This window comes from Malaclemys terrapin, chromosome 6 (assembly GCF_027887155.1).
Source record: "Malaclemys terrapin pileata isolate rMalTer1 chromosome 6, rMalTer1.hap1, whole genome shotgun sequence".
NCBI lineage: Eukaryota > Metazoa > Chordata > Testudines > Emydidae > Malaclemys > Malaclemys terrapin.
The window spans coordinates 99,390,910-99,398,002 of NC_071510.1; positions in this window are offsets into that span (position 1 = coordinate 99,390,910).

A 7,093-nucleotide genomic window follows, 5' to 3' on the forward strand; every position below is an offset into this window, starting at 1 on the left:
AGCTACTGCCACACTGCCATCTAACAAGATCTGGTAGCAGAAACACTTGGCAGGTCATGAGCCTTAAGGACCCCACACATTGCAGGATGTGCCACCGCCCAGATGGCCCAAATGATAGGCCATTCCTGATTGGCCCAGACACTATTTAAGCCCAGGGAGGCTACAGGAAACTTGTCTGTGCACATAGGTGGAACCTCCGCTAGCTGCTGCCTCAGATCTTGCTTACTTGCATTGCTTCTGATACCTAGTTCCTGACCTTGGCTCTACTTCCTGGCTCCAATACCTAGTTTCTGATGCAGCTTGTCTTCTGCTTCTGATCCTTGGTTCCTGACCTTGGCTTTATCTCCTGGCTCCAAAGGCTGGTTTCTGACTTGGCTTTGTCCCCCGCTTCTAATTTCTGGCTTCTGACTCTGGTCCTTGGTTCCTGACTGGATTGACCCACAATTTCAATTCCTGACATCTGGTTCCAGCCACTAGGCTGGCCAGCTACAACCCAGCCTGACAGAGAGCCCATCCCATCCCTCAAGTTTCAGAGTAACATCCCATCCCTGCCTCCCTATCTGTGCCTGGCTTCTGCTCCCCAGGGGGCAGGTCCACTGTCCAGGTGGCCTCACTACCCAGCTCCTGACATTGCCCAGGTCTGCCCCAGGCTCCCAGCAGCTCCAGCCCTCACATCCCTCTGCTTAGTCCTAGCTGCAGCATCCCCAGCTCCTTCCACACTGACCCACCACTAACCCCCCCACCTCAGTTCAGGGAATGTTCTGCAGCCAGGGAGCGGAAAGGAGCTGCCTGGCCTGGGACAAGCAGAAGTACCAAAAAGCCATTCAAGTCCCAAAAACCAAAAAGAGTGTTGGAATGGTATTCTGGAGTGTTCCACAGTGAGTCAAGTGAGGGTCAAAAGCAGGAAAAGTAATGACTGTTCACAGTGGTCAACTCAAAATTCAACAAAACTAACCCTTTCTTCCCCACTAAGAAGGACTGTTTGACGGAATAAGAGACTGTAACTGATATCCTCTCTCTGAAAAAGGGATTTTGATAAGTTTTGATGGCTTTGCATAACCATTCAAAAGCACTGAATTTTTTTTTTTTATTATTCTTTTATCCTTGTGTATCTTAATCAATAAATTTTCAAACTTTGGCATGAATTTTCTATTGCATTTGCCATGTGACTAAGCAGGCCAAGGTCTCTATATTTAAAACCCTGAACCATGTAGAACTGTGTAATGTTGCACAGTGACAAGGTCGTGATAACCTCTTTGACTCTCTGGGCCCACTTATTCCATCAAAATGATACCACAATTCTTATTGGCAGGAGCTCTTGCCTGTATGTAGCAAGGGTCACCAATATTTATGCTTATGAGGCTGTGGAATGTACAAGAGCAACAGGACACATAGTAGTAAGTTGCACTTGAGTTTACAGAAGATAAACCATTTAGGGAGCAGCTCATGTGATTGGTTTACACAATAAAAAGAAATACCCTGCATATTAGTCACTGTTTCCAGAAATACAGCTTGTGGCAAGAGTTGGCATAGCACCAAACTATACACATGCCTTCCCATGCTGCAGACTAATATATAGGCCTATCTACACTTAAAAATTAGATCACCCTAGCTATGGCACTTGGGTTTGTGAAAAATTTTGTGCCAAGCACTGTAGTTAAGTCAGCCTAACCACTGGTGATGACATGGCCAGGTTGACGGAAGGATTATTCCATTGACCTAGCTATCTCCTTTCAAAGAGGTGGATTAACTATATGGCTGGAAAATCACCTTCCATCAGTGTAGAAAGCCTCTATGCTATGGGGCTACAGCTGCAGCACCGTAGCAGCTGTAATGTAGATACACCCGTAACATATTTGTGCTTGTTCAATTAGATGCTGATTTCACTACTGGCCATATATGTGTGTGTATATATAATGTGAGTGTATGATACAAAATTATCTATTTAAATTACAGTAGCGCCTGGAAACCCAATTGAGATCAAGACATCATTGAGGCAGGCTCTGTATAAGTATAATAAAAGACACTCCCTGTTCCAAAAGACTGACAATCAATAGACAAGACAGATAAGGGGTGGGAAAAGAAACCGCTGTGATGTGACTTGTTCAAAGTCACACAGCAGATCAGTGGCAGAGCCAGGACTAGACATGACTCCCAGTTCTGTACCCCACATTACTGATTGGCCTTGTATAATCAAAATTATACTGCCTGCTTGTAACTTGGACTGAAAACAGTGGTGTTCCTTTGTGGTAATCCTTTAATGCTGATCATATTGTGTGGTTATTGAAATAGCTCATCAGGAAGTTAGCTGTTCCCCCATTGAGACACCTGTTCTGCTTATTGCCATTACATTTCTTTATTACATCTGTGAAGTGGCTTGTTTGGCCTTTTACCTCCTAACACAAATAGTAAATTGACACATAACATCCTACACTGGGAAGGATTTGTCATTTTTCCTTTTTATTGTAATTTGTACTAGTGTCACTCTCCCCTCTTGCCAGTGATCATATTGGTACATTCCACTTAACATCCTTATAATTATCCTACCTGCAGTGTGATCAGCTGCAGTGATGATTACTGACCAGTGTCTCGGTGGGCTAGGACTAAAAATATTGGATGGTGACGTTCCCAGTGATTTCTGGATGTGTTATAACTGGAGAGGAGGATGCCAAAAATTGATACAGAAAAAGATTTGAAAGAGGGGGGAAAAGCTACATAAATGCACTATTTGGTAAAAGGTGTGTTTATTTTTATAACAAGAGTTCTTCTTCAAGTGATTGTTCATATTGATTCCAATCAGGTGTGCACGAGCCACAGGCAGTCATAGAAAAGTTTTCCCTTAGTAGCTCCCATTGGGTCAGCTGTGGAGCCCCCTGGAGTGGCGCCTTGATGGTGCTCAATATATAACTGTGCCGACCCAATCCCCCTTCAGTTCCTTCTTACCATCCGTGACAGACGTTGGAACTGCATTCGCTTGCCTTGCAAGTGCTTCCCTTAGTTCTCTTCTTTAACTTGTAGTTTTCTAGTCTAGATTTCAGTTAGTAGTTTAGTGTATATAGTAGTTAGGGTGCAGGGTCATCCCATATCCCTTACCTCCTCTCGGCTCTGGGGCATGCCTCAGGGCCAAGGGTTTAAATCTTGCGGGACCTTAAGAGTCTGGGGGAAGAGCACCAAACAGACAGGTGCAAAATCTGCTGGTCTTTCCAAAGAAAGAGAGGGATTTCTGTCTGAAACAATTTCTGATGGCATCTGCTCTCTGTCCACAGCCCGCTCGGACACTTTCAAAGCTGCCAGGGACCTGATAGCAATGACTGCCCCTCAGCCTCTGGCTATCAGGGACAAGCGCCCAGTACCACCATGCCCAGGGCCATCTAGGGGCAAGCCAGCCATGATGCGGCAATCACCTTCCCCGGCACAGCATCGTTCACCTCGGCACCGCTCGGGTTCATCATTCCTGAGACACTGTTCCCCAGCTTGGGACCCAGTGCATGGTTCCCTGGCTCAGTCTCCAGCACCAATGGAGCAGCACTGGTCTCCGGCACCAGCGGAGTGGCACCGGTCCCCATCATCGGCCCCTCGGCACTGATCCCCAGCGCGGGAGCATCGGCACCAGTCCTCAGCTCAATATCACTTGGTGCCGCCGTGGTCGTCACGATCTAGATCAGTGTCGTCTGACTCGGACGCAGACTCATTTTAATCACGCCACAGCAGGTTGCATCGGTGCAAAGTTGAGGCACCGGCAGCATGGCCTCCACATTGGCAGCCACAGCCTTAATGACCCTTTTGGACTCCCTGGGCTTATCACCAGGTCCAGGGCTCGTTCTCCAGGGGCACCTGGTCAGTAGCCTCTGATGCCCAAGCACCCCAGCCACATAAAGATTGCTTTGATGCCCGGTGCCTTGGGGATCAGAATCAACGCCAGCACAGGGCCCGCAGCCTGTCCAGGACACAGTCAACACAACCACAACTACAGCCCCAACAGCCAGCCAGAGGCAGGGCCAGCAAGGACTGACTCCAAAAGCCAACGAGTCTAAAAGTTGAGATCTTTTTGGTAGAAAGGTCTACTCAACGGGGGGCCTGCAGCTGAGTTTAGCTAACCAACAAGCTGTCCTCAGCAGATACAACTTCAACTTGTGGGCCTCCATGTTGAAGTTCAAGGAGCTAATTCCATCAGACTCCAGGGCTGAATCACAGCCATTGTTGACAAAGGGAAGGCGATGGCACGAACCTCTCTTCAAGCCTCCTTTGATGCAGCGGACTCTGCCGCCCACACCTTGTCATTGGGGTTAGCCATGAGAAGGGATTCATGGCTGCAGGAGTCTGGGCTGCCCCCTGAAGTGCAGCAAACCCTTCAGGACCTGCTGTTTGAGGGCACAGGGTTATTTTTGGAGTAGACGGACTCCAAGCTGCACAGCTGACTGACCCCCAGGGCTACCTTGAAGTCACTACGTATGCACACCCTGCAACCCAGCGTGAACACTTCAAACCACAGCCTCAACAGCAGCGTTCTTACCCTCGTCAACCCAGATGGGACTTCTATAGAATGAAGGGTAGCAATGGCAGGTGCAGATCATCGCACCCCCAGTCAGGTCAGGGCCAGGGCCCGACCAAACCTTCCTTGGGCTCTAAGCAGGCCTTTTGAAGGGATGCCTGAGGACTGTGCACCTGCCACAGCACCGGATCCTTCCCCTTGTTTTATGAATCGTCTATCCTACTTCTACCATGCGTGGTCCCAAATAACATCGGACTACTGGGTCCTTTGCATGGTAGAGGTGGGATATTCTCTCCAATTCTGCTCCTCTCCTCCCTCCCACCCCCCTTCCCTGTCCCTCTTCAGGGACCTCTCTCACAAGCAACTCCTTATCCAGGAGGTGCAATCACTCCTCATCACAGGGGCAGTGGAGGAGGTTCTTCGGGACCTATGGGGCAGGGGATTCTACTCCCCATTATTTCCTAATCCCCAAGGCAAAGGGAGGTCTCAGACCTATTTTAGACATGCGAGGACTCAACCAGTTCATGGTGAAGTTTAAGTTCCACATGGTCTCCCTTCCCTGGATCCAGGTGACTGGAAGGCAGTCCTTGACATGAAAGATGCGTACTTCCACATAGCCATTCAGCCTGTGCACAGACGGTTCCTATGGTTGTGGTCAACCACAAACATTATCAGCTCACAGTCCTCCCATTCGATCTATCAACGGCTCCCCGAGTGTTCACCAAGTGTATGTCAGTTGTACCAGCCTTCCTCCTCAGGAGGCAGGTGCAGGAATATCCCTACTGGTTAATAAGGGGGCGCTCCAGAGAACAGGTAGAGTCTCAAGTCTGATTCACTTTCGAGAGACTGGGACTCTTCCTCAATGTGAACAAGTCGACCTTATCACCGACCCAAAAAATAGAATTAATCTGGGCAGTACTGGACTCAGTACAGGCAAGGGCGTTCCTGCCAGAGACCCGGTTCCACGCCATAACAGACATTATTCAAAACCTCAGGCAATAACCGACCACTAAGCAAGGGGATGCCTGAGTCTCCTCGGCCATTTGGCAGCCTGCACTTACGTGGTCCGACATGCCAGACTGAGGCTCAGACCCCTCCAAGCGTGGCTTGTGTTGGTCTCCACCCAGGGCACGATAGCCGGGACTCAGTGGTCACTGTGTCAGAGCAAGTACTCTCCAATGGTGGCTTGACCCTCGGTCAGTGTGTGAGGGAGTCCCCTTCAACAGCCCACAACCCTCTCTGTCCCTAGTAATGGACACATCAACTCTGGGTTGGAGACTCACCTGAGAGATCTCCAAATACAAGGCCTATGGTCACAGGATGAGCTCTCACTCCATATAAATATCAAGGAGCCCAGAGTGGTGCGACTAGCCTGCCAGACCTTCCAGTCCCAACTACAAGGCCAGTGCTTGGCAATGATGACCGACAACACCACTGCCATGTTCTACATCAACAAACAGGATGGAGCCCATTCCTCCCCCGATGTCGGGAAGCCATCAACTATGGGAGTTCTGCATAGCCCACTCCATTCACCTGGAGTTGGAGGCATCCTATCTCCCGGGAGTGCAGAACGAACTAGCGGATCACCTCCGGCTGGATGTCATACATTCCATCTTCCAAAGGTAGAGGTTTCCCCAGGTAGATCTGTTTGCCACATGGGGCAACAGAAAGTGCCCAATGTTCTGCTCTTTCCAGAAACACAGCCTGGGCTTGATCTCAGATGCGTTCATGCTATCCTTGGGGGACCACCTCGTGTATGCATTTCCACCGGTTCCACACATACACAAGGTACTGCTCAACATCTACAGAGACAAGACAGAAATAAGTTTGTTGGCCCCAGCATGGCAATGCCAACATTGGTACACCACGTTTCTGGAGCTGTCTGTGGACACCCCTATCCTGCTACTGCTTTACCCAGATCTCATCACCCAGGACCATGGCCGCCTTCACCACCCAGACTCCATTCCTTCCATCTCACAGCTTGGAAGCTTCATGGTTAAACCCACTGGGGGCTCCTGTTCTCAGAACCGGTAAGGCAGGTTCTCCTTGGCAGCAAGAATCCATCCACCAGGGTCACTTACCTAGCTAAGTGGTTCACTTGCTGGTTTGCCCAGCATTGCACACCTCCATTCCAGGCGCCTATACCACTCATCCTGGAGTACCTCCTGCATCTGAAACAACAGGGCCTGGCAGGGTCATCCATCAGGGTACACCTTGCTGTTATCTTGGTCTTCCACCTGGGAGAGTTGGGGAATTCCATGATTGCCAACCCTGTGGTACGGTGTTTCCTCAGGGGCCTGGAAAGGTTATATCCACAGACTTGACAACCTGTGCTTGCATGGGTCCTTAATCTGGTCCTCTCCAGACTAATGGGGTCCCCTTTTGAACCATTGGTGACTTCCTCCCTTCTGTATTTGTCGTGGAAGGTGGCATTCCTGGTCGCCATCACATCGGCTAGGAGAGTGTCCAAGATAAAAGCACTAACTTCGAACCCACCCTACATGGTCTTCCACAAGGACAAGATGCAACTCAAGCCTCACCCAGCCTTCCTTCCCAAGCTGGTGTCCTAATTTTGTACTAGCCAACACATTTTTCTACCAG